The sequence below is a fragment of the Octopus sinensis genome, unplaced genomic scaffold, assembly GCF_006345805.1.
Source record: "Octopus sinensis unplaced genomic scaffold, ASM634580v1 Contig12203, whole genome shotgun sequence".
In the NCBI taxonomy this organism is placed as follows: Eukaryota; Metazoa; Mollusca; class Cephalopoda; order Octopoda; family Octopodidae; genus Octopus; species Octopus sinensis.
The window spans coordinates 16,527-35,000 of NW_021832559.1; the positions used below are offsets into that span (position 1 = coordinate 16,527).

The window sequence follows — 18,474 nt, forward strand, 5'->3', positions numbered from 1 at the left end:
TAACATGAGTGTAGGAGTGGTTGTGCGAAACACGTGTTATGGTTAAATTATTTGATATAGTTATAATATTTAGGGAAACATTTTTTCAAAATGAGGATTAAGAAAAACCCAAGGATGAAGAATAGAGGAATAGTCATTGAATAGTGAGAGAGGGGTAATGCATGGGGAATAGTAGAAGTGTCATTTAATAATGAAAGAGGGGGTCGTAGAGGAAATGTAAAAGTGTGACATACTGACACTCACTTTCGAATTTATCATTGTATATATTTATAAGGATATATATATATATATATATATATATACATATATGTACGACTATATATGTGAACAATAGTAGAATTCTAAAACAAGGTAGCTGAAATTAAAATGTTCATAATTGGAGAAACAGAGTATCGATCCCGGTACCTCTCACATGCAAAGCGAGCGCTCTACCATCTGAGCTAATTCCAGACGTTACGTTCTCCTAATTAATAATCAATAAATGAACTTAAAAAACATATAATAATGTTTCTACCATCAACACAACACCTGAGATTTGGGGGTAAGGGTTTAGTCGATGACATCAACCATAGTGCTCGATTGGTACTTACTGACCTGCAAGGATGGAAGGCTAAATCGACCTCGGAAGATTTCGAACTCAGAACCTAAAGCCAGACAAATGCCACAACGCATTTCGTCTAACGTTCTCACGATTCTGCCAACTCACCGCCATTTTTTTTAGTTTTAGTTGTTTACTTTTTAGTATATATTAACGATGATATCAAACTTAGATGAAAGCGATAATACAATTCTAACCGTGCGATAAAATTGTGACTTGGAGAAACCAAGCTTCGATCTCGGTATCACGTGCATGCTAAATGAGCGTTCCACCATCAAAACAAATTCCCTCTCCCTCTTTTTCACTATCATTAATAACTAATATTTTTTCTTTCTCTTCCATTACATATATCGACGAGCTGGCAGAAACGTCAGCACGCCGGGCGAAATGCGTAGCCGTATTTCGTCAGTCGTTACGTTGTGAGTTCAAATTCCGCCGAGGTCGACTTTGCCTTTCATCCTTTCGAGGTCGATAAATAACGGACCAGTTACGCACTGGGGTCGATGTAATCGACTTAATCCCTTTGTCTGTCCTTGTTTGCCCACTCTGTGTTTAGCCCCCTATGGGCAATAAAGAAACTATATATATATATATATATTTGCTCAACTAAAGGTGGTGCTCCAGCATGGCCCCAGTCAACTGACTGAAACAAGTAAAAGAGTATATATATTTGTTTCTTTGTATTTAAACGCTGTAATTTAAAATGTGATATCTTGTACATTTGACTGTAGAAATGAAGCTATTTTCAGACATAATAGAATGTGTATAACTTCTTAGGACATAAGTTGAATGACAAGAAAATGTTAAAACAAACACAAAATTTACAATACATGGAGAATCCGGGCATCGATCCCGGTACCTCTCGCATGCTAAGCGAGCGCTCTACCATCTGAGCTAATTCCCCTGGCGTTCAGTTTTATCTTTAATAATTGATATAGGCGCAGGAGTAGCTCTGCATTAAGTAGCTTGCTTACCAACCACAAGTCTCCGGGTTCAGTTCCACTACATGGGACCTTGATAATACATACATACATACTACATACATACATACATACACACACATATACATACATACATACATACACATATACATACATACATACATACATACATACATACATACATACACACATACATATACAGGGTGTCCCAAAAAATGTATACACACCTTAAATAATTGTAAATTTGTTATTCTTTGTAAGCCTAGTACTTATTCTATCGTTCTCTTTTGCCGAACCACTATGTGTATACATTTTTTTGGGACACCCTGTATATATATATGTTTGTGTGTCTATGTTTGTTTCCCCTGTACCATTGCTTGACTACCGATGTTGGTGTGATTACGTCCTAGTAACTTAGCGGTTCAGCAAAAGATACCAATAGAATAAGTACTAGGCTTAGTAAAATAAGTCCTGGGGCTGGTTTCTCCGACGAAAGGTGGTGCTCCATCATGGCCGCAGTCAAATGACTGACACAAGTAAAAACAAATAAAGTGAATGTGTGTGACCTCATAGGACAGTCTGGAGGCGCAATGGCCCAGTGGTTAGGGCAGTGGACTCGCGGTCGTAGGTTCGTGGTTTCGATTCCCAGACCGGGCGTTGTGAGTGTTTATTGAGCGAAAACACCTAAAGCTCCACGAGGCTCTGGCAGGGGGTGGCAGTGTACCCTGCTGGACTCTTTCACCACAACTTTCTCTCACTCTTTCTTCCTGTTTCTGTTGTACCTGTATTTCAAAGGGCCGGCCTTGTCACTCTCTGTGTCACGCTGAATATCCCCGAGAACTACGTTAAGGGTACACGTGTCTGTGGAGTGCTCAGCCACTTACACGTTAATTTCACGAGCAGGCTGTTCCGTTGATCGGATCAACCAGAACCCTCGTCGTCGTAACCGACGGAGTGCTTCCAACCATATGACAGTCACGGGCAACTTGCGGCAGTTTCTGAATGGCGCGTTTATTTTTAGTGTTTCCACCAACCTGATGCTAAGCCATATTGCATTTGGCTCGATTCATGAAAAATGTAAATCATACGTGATTTACGATATCACCGTGATCACCATGACCGACCAGACCATCAGATGTTGCTACGCATCGCTGGTCACAATGTGCTTCGCATTGTTTTAGCCTTCGAATGACGCCACCCCGCTGGCTAAGCGAGCAGGCCAATAGAAGAAAGAGTGAGAGAAAGTTGTGGTGAAAGAGTACAGCAGGGATCGCCACCACCTGCTGCCGGAGCCTCGTGGAGCTTTAGGGGTCTTCGCTCAATAAACACTCACAACGCTCGGTCTGGGAATCGAAAACGCGATCCTACGACCGCGAGCCCGCTGCCCTTAAGCACTGGGCCATTGTACTTCCGATTTACGATATAACGGCAAAATATATTTTGTAAAAACGATAACAGAATTCCAAAATAAGAACCATTACGCTGGGAATTGGAGAATCCGGGTATCGATCCCGGTACCTCTCGCATGCAAAGCGAGCGCTCTACCACCTGAGCTAATTCCCCTTGTACATCTCAGAATTTCATTATTAACATATGATAAAATATATGTGACCCTATAAGACAGTCACGGTATTTTCTGGACGGCACTTCCAAACGAAAAATGCTATTCTATATTTTAATGTTGCGACCCGCTTCATGCTGAAGATAGCTCATGCCTGAGTTACGATGTAACGGCGATATACATATGTAAGAACGATAACATGATTCTAAAACAGTGGTTCTCCACCATTCCCCGCTCCATGGACCTCTTTCATTCCTATTTTACTCACGCTGACCCCTATAGGCTTTCGATGTTTTTAAAAAATCCTATTACTCTTTTACTCTTTTACTTGTTTCAGTCCTTTGACTGTGGTCATGCTGGAGCACCGCCTTTAGTCGAGCAAATCGACCCCGGGACTTATTCTTTGTAAGCCCAGTACTTATTCAATCGGTCTCTCATGCCGAACCGCTAAGTTATGGGAACGTGAACACACCAGCATCGGTTGTCAAGCAATGCTAGGGGGACAAACACAGACAAACACACACACACACACACACACACACATACATATATATATATATATATATATATATATATATATATTATATACGACAGGCTTCTTTAAGTTTCCGTCTACCAAATCCACTCACAAGGCATTGGTCGGCCCGGGGCTATAGCAGAAGACACTTGCCCAAGATGCCACGCAGTGGGACTGAACCCGGAACCATGTGGTTGGCTAGCAAGCTACTTACCACACAGCCACTCCTTGTATTATTATTATTAAATATTACTAGGAATCGTATAAAAAGTTAAAATATTTCATATATCGTATAATATTGCACATAGATTTAAGCAACAAAATCTTAAATGGACCTCCAGGGGCCATATGGCACCTGGTAGAGAAAACATTGTTCTAAAATATAAACTCGCACAAAAATGTTAACGTGTGGAGAATCCGGGCATCGATCCCGGTACCTCTCGCATGCTAAGCGAGCGCTCTACCATCTGAGCTAATTCCCCTTGTGTATTGCCCTTCCTTTAATTATTAACATAAGCGTAGGAGTGACTGTGTGATAAGTGGCTTGCTTTGGATTTAGTACCACCGCATGGGCACCTTGAGCAAGTGTCTTCTACTATATATAGCCTCGGACCGACTTAGGCCTTGTGAGTGGATTTAGTAAACGGAAACTGAAAGGAGCCCGTTATATATAAAAAATTATAAATAGTGCGATACAGTAGTGTTGCTTCCCCGTAAAACAAATCACCATCAGGTTAAAGTATAAATGCCTTATACATTAACCTGATGGTGCTTTGCTTTGCTGGATAGCAATACTCCTGTGTTGCACTATTTAATAAATTTTTCTTTGAAAACTTTTTTACTGTTCCCAGTAAGTTAACGGCTAGGCATTTCAGACGAGTATATACTGGCATTGATGTAGTGACATTTGAGATTTTGTCTTGGTGAATCTAGCCGATAAGAACTAATCAAATTTACGTTATCAAGCGTAATTTGGAAAGTTCGAAACCTAGGTCCTAGATTATCCACATCTGGGTTGTACATTTATTTAATGTTCTTCCTACAAGTAAGATGAAATTTTTTATATTCGCCGCCTGCTAACATTTTTGCCAGAGTATATATATATATATATATATAATATATATATATATATATATATGTGTGTGTGTGTGTGTGTGTGTGTGTGTGTGTGTGTGTGTATGTACAGTAAACCTTTACTATAGAGTCGTATATTAACGACTGCTATTTTAAGTAAATATTGGTGCATTGTTGTACCACTATCTTTCATATATATATATATATATATATATTTATATATATATATGTTTGCGTGTCTCTGTCCCACCACCACTGCTTCACAACCGATGTTGGTGTGGTTACGTCCTCGTAGCTTAGCGGTTCGGCAAAAAAGCGTGATGTGATAAGTCTTGGGTCGATTTCTTCGAATAAAGATGGTGCTCCAGCGTGGCCGCAGTCAAATGGCTGAAACAGGTAAAAGAATATATAATAGAATGTGTGACCATATACGTCAGACACAGAGAAACTTGTGCCAGTTTCTGAAAGGCACCTTTGTTTTTAGTGTTGCAGCCAGCCTGATGGTAAGTCATATTCATGTGGCCCGCTTCACGAAAAATGTAGCTCATACCTAATTTACAATATAACGGTGATATATATTTGTAGAAATGATAAAAGAATTCCGAAATAAAATTGCGCTAAATAATACGTTATGAATTGGAGAATCCGGGCATCGATCCCGGTACCTCTCGCATGCAAAGCGAGCGCTCTACCATCTGAGCTAATTCCCCATTCCACAGGTTGCTCATGTTAGATAAATATGAAAAGTTGAAAACAAACCCGGAATATCAAACGTAAATGAAATCAATAGGCAAGTTATGAAAAACAAAAGAAACTTCAATGGAGAATCCGGGCATCGATCCCGGTACCTCTCGCATGCAAAGCGAGCGCTCTACCATCTGAGCTAATTCCCCTTGCGTTATTCATATGTCCATTATTAACAGATGGTGCTATTAAGTTAGACATGACCAGGGCCTATACTGGCCGAAACCTATCGAAGTTAAAGTTATATATATGTATATATATATATATATATATATATAATATATGAACAATAACAGAATTTTAAATAAGCAGGCACTAAAACGTTCAGAGATGGAGAATCCAGGCATCGATCCCGGTACCTCTCGCATGCAAGATCAGCTAGAAAGAAAGAGGAGTACCTTCTGGGGTACACCTCTTTCTTTCATATTAACATATAATGGAATGTGTGTGACCATATAAGACAGTCATGGGCAACCTGCAGCACTTTCTGGATGGAACTCCTAAATAAAGAATTTTATTCTATTTTTTACTGATGCAGCTCGCTTCACGCTGAAGGCAGCTCATTCCTTGTTTTACGATATAACGATGATATACATATGCAAGAACGATAATATGATTCTAGTACAGTAGTTCTCAACCATTTTCCGCCCCCTTTGGACCCCTTTTACTCTCATTTTACTTATGTGGACCCCTATAGCCTTACGATGTTTAAGAAAAAAATCCGGATCTTTTCGCTTTGACCGGCAGATTTTTTAATAATTTCTTTGTAACTAAACACTTTTAAACTTCGTATACTGGTAGAATGTGTTTATAAAACATCTCTTTCTCTTGGCTTTCTTGAGAAAATTCTATAGTGTGTAAGCTATTTGTTGTTTAATTTCTTGCCTTTCGGCAATTTCAACCAATCAATGACGTCTATTGAGGTGAATACAATCTCTCCGGATCTTTGTCAACCACAATTATTTGCGGTGTCATATGAATTTGTCACTGTTATTTACGACATATTTCATATCAGTTATGTTCGTATGAATAAAAGATTATTATTAAACTTTTATTAATAAACACATATTCTAAGTTCACAACATATGCAGTTGTATTTTTATAGAATATTCCTAGGAACCGTATAAAAAAATAAAAATATTTTAAATATCAGAATATTGCACATAGATTTAAGCAGCAAAATCTTAAAGGGGCCTCCAAGGGTCATATGAATCCAGGTTGAAAATAATTGTTCTAAAATATAAGTTTGCACGAAAATGTAAACAAGTGGAGAATCCGGGCATCGATCCCGGTACCTCTCGCATGCTAAGCGAGCGCTCTACCATCTGAGCTAATTCCCCTCACTGTTATCGCTGTATGAGTTAATGTATATCCTATGAATGACAATATGCTTCGTTGTATTTATGTCAATGGCTGTGCGTCAGTGCGACTCACTGTTTATCGTCTGCTTAGCGAACGCCTTGTTGCTTACTCTCACTCGTACACTGTTACAAAGAATATTTCGGCTTGGATACGTCTGGGATCTTTTCGGTTTAAACCGGCAGATTTTTAAAATAATTTCCACGTAACTAAACACTTTTAAACTTCGTATACTGGTAGAATGTGTTACATAAAACATCTTTTTCTCTTGGCTTTATTGAGAAAATTCTATAGTTTGTAAGATATTTGTAGTTTTCTTTTCTTCTATCTCTGCAATTTCAACCAATCAATGACGTCTATTGAGATGAAAACATTCTGTGCCGTATGAACATGTCTCTCGTTTAAGAAACAGATTGGGTTTATTTACATTTCTGAAGGAAAAAAGATACCCTTCCCCCAACCCCTAACCCTAACCCTAACCCAAACTCCTAACCCTAACCCAAACTAACCCTAACCCTAAAACAGACTGAAATGCAATAGATCGATACTAGGGTCATAATTATGGGTGACAATTTCATATGACACCGCTAGAAAAAACTGCCGTTCAAACCGAAAAGATCTTATGTCTGTAGTATGTAAGACAAAGACTAAATCACACAGTGGAGTAAACAAATCCTTAGCGAGTTGTGAAAAACAAACAGAAATAATTGCTAGGGTGGTTCACAGTAGATTTTCTCAAACAAAGTTGAACAAGAGCTCAATATCAATGAATTTGTCTATGTACGTATTTAAACGAGGTACTACTAGAGAACAGTGGTCCCGGTGCGCGCACACGCGCACTCGGGCATCCGCGCCAGCTAGTCGTAAGTAGTCGATCCTACAACGAGTTTTTAACCCTAACCCTAAACCTAACTCTAACCCTAACCCTAACCTTAGTTTGTTTATAAAAATAACTTATTTACTTAGTTTTAAAAATTATTTAGGATCGACTACTTACGACTAGCTAACGCGGATGCGCAGATGCGTGTGTGCGCGCACCGGGACCACTGTTCGCTAGTTGTACCTTTAAACGGAACATCCTGCTCGTGTAATTTACGTGCAAGTGGTTGAGCACTCGCCGGACACGCGTGCTTTTAACGTAGTTCTCAAGGAAATTCAATGTGGTGGCCAAGGCTGGTACTACTCATTTTTGCCATCGGTGTGGGCTAGAACAGCATGAAATAAAGTGCCTTGCTCAAGAACATACGGGTATCGAACTCGCGACCTTAAGATCGTGAGTCGAAGATCACTAACCACTCAGCCACGCACCTTCATATATATGTGTGTGTGTGTGTTAAGTGTTGCCTACAGGTGAGACTAGAATTTGCTTCAGGTGAAAGACAAGCAAATTGAATCTTAGCTTCATCCGTAATGAACCTAATTAAACTCTAATGAATCTTTTAGCGGTCGAATGAGCCATTAATTAAATCGGTTGAATGGTTGAATGGTCGGGTGGACGGGTGGACGGCCGGATGAACGAATGGACGTATTTGAGCAAGGGTAGAAGAATGCTAGTATACGTATGTATGTATGTATGTATGTATGTATGTATGTATGTATGTATGTATGCATGCATGCATGCATGTATGTATGTATGTATGTATGTATGTATGTATGTATGTATGTATGTATGTATGTATGTATGCATGCATGTATGTATGTATGTATGTATGTATGTATGTATGTATGCATGCATGCATGCATGCATGTATGTATGTATGTATGTATGTATGTATGTATGCATGCATGTATGTATGTATGTATGTATGTATGTATGTATGTATGTATGTATGTATGCATGCATGCATGCGTGCATGTATGTATGTATGTATGTATGTATGTATGTATGTATATATGTATGCATGCATGCATGCATGCATGCATGTATGTATGTATGTATGTATGTATGTATGTATGTATGCATGCATGCATGCATGTATGTATGTATGTATGTATGTATGTATGCATTTATATATGTATGTATGCAAGCATGCATGGATGTATGTATGTATGCATGTATTTATGCATGTATGTATGTATGCATGCATACATGTATGTATGTATACATATCTGTTTGTATGTATGTATGTATGTATGTATGTTTGTATGTATGTATGTATGCGTGTATGTATGTATCGATGGCTCGATGGTTAGGTTGACCTGTGGATATTTCGATGAATGGATGGATGTTTGTGTGGATAAAGTTTCAGGGAGATAAATAGATTTGATGAATGACTTCTGAACAGGGGCTGGAGTGAAGTCTTATTTAGTGGCTCTCAGGGTTTCTAAGACCTTTCTAAGACCCTCGCATCCTCACAAATCTCTCTACCCGCCTCTCTCTCTCTCTCTCTCTCTCTTCTCTCTCTCTCTCTCTCTCTTTTCTCTCTCATTCTCTCTGTTTCTCTCTCTGTCTCTCCTTTTCCCCTTTCTCTCTCTCTCTCCTTGTTTTCCTTCTCACGTTACGAAAAACAAACTAAACAATACAGACAAGCAAATAAAATCTTAACAACCCGAGCCTCACCCACCCTTCTACTCCTCCTCCTAGCCAACCAACCAACCAACCAAATAGCCAGCCAGCCAGCCAGCCAATCCATTCAGACAACCGTCCCTTTTCAAAGCCATGCAAAATCTTTAGCATATACAACAATATACCTATTTCTTTACTACCTACAAGGGGCTAAACACAGAGAGAACAAACAAGAACAGACAAACAGATTAAGTCGATTACAAGGACCCCAGCGCGTAACTGGTACTTGATTTATCGACCCCGAAAGGATGAAAGGCAAAGTCGACCTCGGCGGAATTTGAACTCAGATCGTAACGGCAGACGAAATACCGATAAGCATTTCGCCCGGCGTGCTAACATTTCTGACACCTCACCTACAAAATACCTGGTGGTGTTTGTTAAGGCTCTCCTGCACTCTGAGTTCAAATTCCGCCGAGGCCAACTTTCTTTTTCCTTCTCTCGAAGGTCAACAAAGTAAAAAAAAGTACCAACCGAAGTATTTTGGGCTGGCAGAATTTTTAGGACGTTGGCTCAGGTGCCTTGTGGTATCTGATCCCGCTCTTTGTGTTCTGAGCTCTTGGATGGTAAGATCAAACTGACTCCGGTTTACACAACTCCAATGGCCTTTGAGTACCTTTAGCGGGAGTTCCCTTATGTGAGGTATTTTGGGTAGATTTCCAGTTTGGGTATAACGTGTCTCATAACGAGAACCCTAAAAGAAAAATGGTTTTGGTAAATAAAGAAACCATTCCTCCACTCTTCTCTTTGTCCATTTAGCAATTTACCCACAAGCTAGTCCATACATGCGCCCACCCATAAAACTATTCATACATCAATCCATCCATCCCTCCGTCCATCCCCCCTCTCCCCTCTATATGTTTATCCGTCTGTCCCTCCACCCATCACGGCACACATAAATACGTACGTACACCCATACATCCATACGTACATACATACGTCTGTTCGTTTGTCTCTCTGCCCATCCGTCCATCCATACACAAATCCGTCCATACATCCATACACCTATACATCCACACTCTCCATACATACATACATGCATACATACATACATACATACATACATACATACAAGTGTACGTATATTTATACATCCATACATACAAACATGCATGCATACATACCTCTATCCATCTATCTATCTATCTATCTATCTATCTATCTATCTATCTATCTATCTATCTATCTATCTATCTATCTATCTATCTATCTCTCTATCTATTTACCTATCTATCGATCTATATATTTTTATCTATCTATCTATTTTGTTATCTATTTTTATCTACCTATATCTATCCATCTATCTATATATCTTTTTAACTATCTATCTATCTATGTATCCGTACAGACATACACACCCTAACATATGTACGTACATACTCACATACATACATACATACATACATACATACATACATACACATACATACATACGAGTGGCTGTGTGGTAAGTAGCCTGCTTACCAACCACATGGTTCCGGGATCAGTCCCACTGCGTTGCACCTTGGGCAAGTGTCTTCTACTATAGCCTCAGGCCGACCAAAGCCTTGTGAGTGGATTTGGTAGGCGGAAACTGAAAGAAGCCCGTCGTATATATATATATATATATATATATATATATATATGTGTGTGTGTGTGTGTGTGTGTGTGTGTGTTTGTATGTCTGTGTTTGTCCCCCCTTAGCGGTTCGGCAATAGAGACCGATAGAATAAGTACTAGGCTTACAAAGAATAAGACCTGGGGTCGATTCGCTTGACTAAAGGCGCTGCTCCAGCATGGCCGCAGTCAATTGACTGAAACAAATAAAAGAAAAGAATAGTATATACATACATACATACACACATACATACATACATACATACATACATACATACATGCATACATACACACATGCATACATACATACACACATGCATACATACATACACACATACATACATACATACATACATACATACATACATACATACATACATACATACATACATACATACATACATACAATCTTACATATGCCCATGCATATTATACACATATACATACCTACATGCGTTCATTTATACATCCATACATGCGTCCATATGACCATTCATTCATTTATCCATATATATACCCGTTCATACACGCACGCATCGATTCATCCATCCATCCATCCATCCATCCATCCATACGTACATGCAAGCATATATCCATACACACGTCTGTCTATTCGCTCATCCACCCGTCTTGTCCAGCCACCCAGTCAACCGATAAATGCTCATTCGGCCGCTAAAAGATTCATTAGAGTTTAATTGGGTTCATTACGGATGTAGTCGAGATTCAATTTTGTTTGTATCTCACCTGAGGTAAACAATGGTCTCTCACCTGTAGTCGTTGCTTTCGGATCAGACGAGCAAACCCTGCGGCCATTCATCCACTCAAGCCTCTTCTCTCCACCCGATCCGAAAGCTACCCCGAAAAGAAGAGAAAATAAAAACTGTGGAACTGTCCGAAATGATATAGATAGATAGATGTCCAGTGGGCAAGGTGACAGACGGTCTTATAAATCACTCCGGTCACTAATTAGTCTGTCAAACTTTAGCCAGGCCAACCACAGACCCAATCACTCATCCAAGCACACTCGCTCTTTCTTTCTTTCCTTCCTTCTATCTCTCTTTCTTTCTACCTTTCTACCCTTCTTTCTATCTGTCTTTCTCACTTTCTTTCTTTCTTTCTTTCTTTCTTTCCTTCTTTCTTTCTCTCTCTTTGACTCACTCTCTCTATCCCTCTCTCTCTCTCTCTCTGTATCTATGGCCTCTTCTCATATTGTATTTCCTTCTCCTATTTCTTGGTCTATCTATTCTCCCTCTTGCGCTTTCTCACTCTCTTTCTCTCTCCCTCTTGTACTTTCTCTCTCTCTCTTATGCTCTCTCTCTCTCCCTCTCATGTTCTATTTATTTTACTCTGTCTTTTTCTGTTTTACTCGTTTTGCTTCTGTCTTTTTCATACGTTATCCAAATCATCATCATCATCATCATCATCATCATTATCATTATCATTATCATCATCATCATCATCATCATCATCATCATCATTATCATTATCATCATCATCATCATCTTCGTCGTCGTCGTCATTATTATTATTATTGAATGAGAGAGCAGTGCATGCCATCTAAGTGAGACTGGGATACAAATATACGAAACCCAGTATACCCATCATGGCTACTCGTATGCATCACAACCGTATGTGTGCAACATGGTGATCTTATATCAAGATAAACAGCGCATGAGCTTGCAGTTGGGGTTCGGTTAGAATTTTCCTCAGATCGATTAGCCCATCCCGCTCAAGCAGTCCCTGAATAAAGGTTGTTTTAGGATGCTGAACGAAGCACCCATGTTTCCAGAAGTGAATTATTCAAGCTCCAAAGACGGCTATGATGGGCCCCCCCCACTACTACTGCTCGTGATCAGAGATGCATATATGGTCAGACACTAAGGGACATGCTCAACTGGTTAAAGTCAAACAACTAACAAGCAAATCTATGGTATTGAGCAGAATATTTGTTGTAGCCCATCTTCCAATCAATAACACTTCCAATCAATCATTATAATCATTATCATGATTATTATTATTATTATTATTATTATTATTATTATTATTATTATTATTATTATTATTATTATTATTATTATTATCATCCTCATCCTCATCGTCATCATTTATGGTTTCCTTTCATTATAACTTTATTTCAGCTACCTTAGTAGCGGGTATCCTCTCGAGGCCGAGAGTAGCAAGGGCACTTTTGTTTTGCTATGCATGCTAAAATTATCACCAACTTATTCCATTTTCGATGGAGAGTGCCTTCCGTAGTATATGAACTGTACCCATCAAGGTCATCTTTTGTAGTACACAGAGACTAAAGTTACCATAGAGTTGCTTAATATACTCCTCAGCTCCCTTCTTTATCATTCCTAACGCACCAATTACTACTGGTATTATCGTAGTACTAAGCTTCCATATTATTGTGATTTCAATTTGCAGATTTTCTTGAGACATTTTGATCTTGTGGGACAGACATGTCTATTAACAGCCAAGTTCCTCTGTTGTAGTCCTTGATCACAATGTCTGGTCAATTGGAGTTAATTTTTCTGTCTGTTTGTATTGGGAAGTTCCAAAGGATGGTGACGGCCTCGCCATTTACTACATCCTCTGGATGATGTCTGTACCACTCATCATGGGATTTCATTTTGTAGTATTTACAAGCATTCCAGTGGACGTACTGCCCTTGTCTGTCATGTCTTATGAGGTACTCCTTTTCAGCGAGGACTGGGCAGCCAGAAACAACATGATCAATTGCCTCTATGAATTTTCCGCAAATTCTGCACGATGAGTCAGATCCATCTTTAAGGACGTTTGCATGGTAGTTTTCTGGTAGGTAAGCTCTGATCTAGCGCTGCAATAACAAAACCTTCTGCTTCCCCTTTTAGAATTGTCCCTTGTAGCCATTGGTGTGTTAGATTTTGACCAGTTTCTGGCTTCGACAGGCGGTTAGAGTATTTCCCATGCAGGAGCTTACCTTTCCAGTTGTCTTCGATATTATTCAAGCAAGCCTTCTTTGCTTTTTGTTTGATGTTTTTTGCATCAGTGATAGGTTTGTCGCTATTTGGATCTCTTTGGTTTTTTTAATTGTTAATTTCTAAATCAGGAAAAGCAATGGTAGGTCTGTCAGTATTTGGGTGTCTTTAGTCATTCTTATTGTTAATTTGTAGGCCAAGAGACTTTATAAATTTCTTACTAAACTTCATGACTGAAGCTTGCTTGGAATCTTCATACTTCAGTGCAGTTCGTAAGAGCACATCTCTTGTTGTATTAAGGTACTCTATTTATTCTTTACTCTTTTACTGGTTTCAGTCATTTGACTGTGGCCATGCTGGAGCAAATCGCCCCCAGGACTTATTCTTTGTAAGCCTAGTACTTATTCTATCGGTCTGTTTTGCCGAACCGCTAAGTTACGGGGACGTAAACACACCAGCATCGGTTGTCAAGCGATGTTGGGGAGACAAACACAGACACATAAACACACACACACACACACACACACACACACACATATATATATATATATATATATATATATATATATATATATATATTACATATATACGACGGCTTCTTTTAGTTTCCCTCTACCAAGTCCACTCACAAGGCTTTGGTCGGCCCGAGGCTATAGTAGAAGACACTTGCCCAAGGTGCCACGCAGTGGGACTGAACCTGGAACCATGCGGTTGGTGAGCAAGCTACTTACCACACAGCCACTCCTACGCCTAGTTTCAAGGCCTACTATTTCTGATATGAAAGATTATTCGAGCTGTATCAGGCCTCTTCCACCTATTTTTCTTGGGAAATAAATCCTGTCTACATCTGATTTTGGATGATACAGTTGGTATCTTATAAGGACTTTACGGATCTTTCCATCCATATTCTGCATATCAGTGAGACTTCACTTAATGATACTGAAGCTATATGTTGTTACTGGTATGACCAAAGAATTAATTGCATTAATTCTGTTAGCAGCATTTAATTCTGAGTTTAGGACCATTCTTACCCTTCGGTAGCGTTTCTTGGAGATTTTCTCTTTCATTTTAGAATGCTGGATACCTTCACCTTCAATGGTTCCCAGATATTTGTATACTTCGGATTGGTCTGGGTTTCGAATAGCTGTGGTAGTATCAAGATCTATTTTCTCTGCTTTTATGAACTTCCCTGCCTTTGCACATTTATCAAGTCTGAATTCCATACCTATATCAGAGCTGAATTCTTTGACAATATTCAGGAGCTCTTCTAATTCTTTGTCGTTTTTGCCAAACAGTTTTAGATCATCCATATAGAGTAGATGATTAATTTTCTGGTCAAAAATCTTATACCTTCTCTTAACATTATTCAGTTGCGTGGATAAGGGGAACAGAGGGAGACCGAATAGTAATGGTGATAATGAGCCACCTTGAAAGATACCACAGACGATATTGATGTCTGGTGAGGTGGTATATCCTTGTCTATGGTTTAAAATGAGGGTGGTTCTTCACGAATTCATGATTACTTTTAAAAAGTTCTCAATTGTTGGAGCTATCTTGTAAATTTCCAGGGCCTTGATGATCCATGCATGGTGGACACTGTCAAAAGTTTTCTTGTAATCTATCCAAAGGGTGCTAAGGTTTCGGCGTTTGGATTTGCAGTTTTCAATGACCGTTTTAGCAATCAGTAATTAGTCCTTACATCCATATGAATCCCTTTCACATCTCTTTTGTTCCACAGGGAATAACTTCCTATTGTCCAAGAATTCGTATGTGCTCTATTCGCTATTATAGATGCTAACCATGGCACGCCGTCGGTTACGATGACGAGGGTTCCAGTTGATCCAATCAACTGAACAACCTACTCGTGAAGTTAACATTCAAGTGGTTGAGTATTCCACAGACACGGATACTAATTTCTTTACTACACATAAAAGGCTAAACACAGAGGGGACGAACAAGGACAGACAAACAGATTAAGTTGCTTATATCGACCCCAGTGCGTAAATGGTACTTATTTAATCGACCCCGAAAGGATGAAAGGCAAAGTCGACCTCGTAGCGGCAGACGAAATACCGCTAAGCATTTCGCCCATCGTGCTAACGATTCTGCCAGACACGGATACTCTTAACGTAGTTCTTGGGGAGATTCAGCGTGATACAGACTGTGACAAGGCTGGCCCTTTGAAATACAGGTAAATCAGAAACAGGAAATAAGAGTGAGAGAAAGTTGTGGTGAAATAGTACAGCAGGGTTCGCCCCTCCCCCCGCTGCCGGAGCCTCGTGGAGCTTTAAGTGTTTTAGCTCAATAAACACTCACAACGCCCGGTCTGGCCCTAACCACTGGGCCACTGCGCCTCCACATGGATGTTAATACTATAGCTTATATATGGTGGTGAGGCATGTTATGGGTGTTGTTGCTATTGTTGTTGTTGTTGTTGTCATCATCATTGTATTACATATATACAAGTATTAACGTGTTCCTGATTTTATGTGTATGCGTGTCTACACCACACACACACACACAATGCTACATAATTATTGCATTCTTCCATGGAATTTTCTTTTATACTCAGTTGTTTGTTCGTGGGATATTGCAGCAAATCCAACCAAAGCAAAAATATCCTCATGTATATGAGATCCGACGGCTTTTCTTCGTTTTTGCTCCCCCCCCCCCCAACCGTTAGCAAGATCTACTAAGTCTCACGCTTCGCTTACTTAATTATTTGTCTTATGATCTTCACGCCTGCTCTCGTGCACCTATCCACTCATGTGCACCGAAGCTTTAAACGTAATGCAACATAACAACCACCTCCTTGTTAGGATTCAAGGTTAGCGAGATCCCTGAGTGATGCCTAGAACCAGTAGTTTGCCTACAAAAAGGGCCAACAGATAAAAAGAAAAAAGAGAGAGCGGACAAACTAGCCTCTGGATCTATTTTACATGAAACTCTCTGCTTATACTTCATCGCTGGTTGTCATTTATAGTAGTACTAGCACTATGAGCCGGCAACGCCAGGTCATAGTGCTAGTGCATGCATATACAGCTGCGTGCGTGCGCACATGCTCGCGAGTACTGTCCAAATCTCCGACCAATCACATTCAGTTAGCTGGCATTCAATTGGCGTATCAAGTTTCGGGCATTTTGATTGGGTTTTAGATAGAAAATTCACAAAAAGTCACTTCTATTGATTTTTTAAATGGCATTGCGGGGTGACTGGGGAAATGTAAAGATGTGCACGATCACCCTTGGACGGTTTTGAATGCCCATAGAAAGTGCGAGCCCTCTAACTGAAAAATTGCGGATTTGTATAAAGGACACGCACACACACACACACACACAGACAATTTTGCCGTTTATATATAGAGAGATTTCATTCTTTTTAGAAACAGCCAGCATGACATAACATGACTTATTAATTAAACATGTTATGAAGCAAGGTATTTCATTCAAGATGGAAATAATTACAGCATTTAGGAAATTCACGGGATGTGTTGCTTTTCTTACATAAAGATATTAAATGCTAATACATTCTATGTGATAATGCTTTAACAACAGTTAGGGTTCTGGTTTCAAATGCCGCTTCTGCCTACTTTGGTGGTAGATTTAACCTGTTACCCACTTTAACGCCACCCCATCTGATCCTTGAGGACTTTTAGTGCGGCCCATTCTGTCCCAACATTCGGACCAAAATACCTCCTTCTTCCATCTCCCCATCTCTCTTCCATATGCTCCTCCCCCTCCCACCTTCATCTCTCCCTCTCTCCCCATCCCTCGCTCCCTCCTCCCTCTTCATTCTCCACTTCATCTTCCACTTCGTTCTCCTCCTCTTCCTTCTCCTCTTTCGCCTCTTCTTCCTTTTCCTCTTCTTCTTTCCCCTTCTCTTCTCTTCCTTTCCTCCTCCTCCCCTTCCTTCTCCGAATTGGGCTCGGTAAAATAAGTACCAGTTGAATACTGGGGTCGATGTACTCTACTATCACCCTCCCCCAAATTTAGGCCTTGTGCTTCCAATAGAAAGGATTATTATTATTATCATTATTCAGTAGTTTTATTTTTAAAAGGTGCTTTCACTTCAATACTGAGCGCAGCCCTGTGTGCCTTGGGTATGTGCTGTGATTTGTTGTGGTGCTCTTATGGTTACTATACTGAAAGTGTTTTGCGTAGGATGTGGGCAGTGCCCAGTAGTTCAAATTTCTGTATGTTATATGTGTTTGTAAGTCCTGGTGTTTTTATGTACTTGTCTGAATATTTTTAATCATACCTAATGCACCCACTATGATAGGAATTGTTTCTGTTTTTAGATTCCACATTCTGGTTACCTCTAATTCCAGGTCTTTATATTTTGAAAGTTTCTCCATTTCTTTTAGAGAAACGTTGTCATCTGCTGGTATTGATACATCAATTAGAAAGCATTTTTTTCTTCATGATCTCTGACAACTATATCTGGCATATTGGCCTTAATTTCTCTATCTGTGTGTATTGGCATATCCCATAGTATGGTTGCTTTCTCGTTTTCTGTGACCCTTTTCTGGCGTGTGCTTATACCATCTTTTTTCTGTTGTTAT

At 39.6% G+C, this 18,474-nt stretch overlaps 6 non-coding genes across 6 annotated transcripts; all 6 read right to left on the reverse strand.

Annotated features, from left to right (window-relative positions):
- Nucleotides 1–1,429: 1,429 nt before the first annotated feature.
- Nucleotides 1,430–1,502, reverse strand: Trnaa-agc. Its single transcript has one exon. It is a non-coding gene; the product is annotated as a tRNA-Ala (tRNA).
- A 1,527-nt stretch (nt 1,503–3,029) lies between these two features.
- Nucleotides 3,030–3,102, reverse strand: Trnaa-ugc. The gene has a single exon. It is a non-coding gene; the product is annotated as a tRNA-Ala (tRNA).
- Nucleotides 3,103–4,026: 924 nt separating this feature from the next.
- On the reverse strand, nt 4,027–4,099 carry Trnaa-agc. The gene has a single exon. It is a non-coding gene; the product is annotated as a tRNA-Ala (tRNA).
- Nucleotides 4,100–5,328: 1,229 nt separating this feature from the next.
- On the reverse strand, nt 5,329–5,401 carry Trnaa-ugc. The gene has a single exon. It is a non-coding gene; the product is annotated as a tRNA-Ala (tRNA).
- A 110-nt stretch (nt 5,402–5,511) lies between these two features.
- Nucleotides 5,512–5,584, reverse strand: Trnaa-ugc. Its single transcript has one exon. It is a non-coding gene; the product is annotated as a tRNA-Ala (tRNA).
- Nucleotides 5,585–6,702: 1,118 nt separating this feature from the next.
- On the reverse strand, nt 6,703–6,775 carry Trnaa-agc. Its single transcript has one exon. It is a non-coding gene; the product is annotated as a tRNA-Ala (tRNA).
- Nucleotides 6,776–18,474: the final 11,699 nt, after the last annotated feature.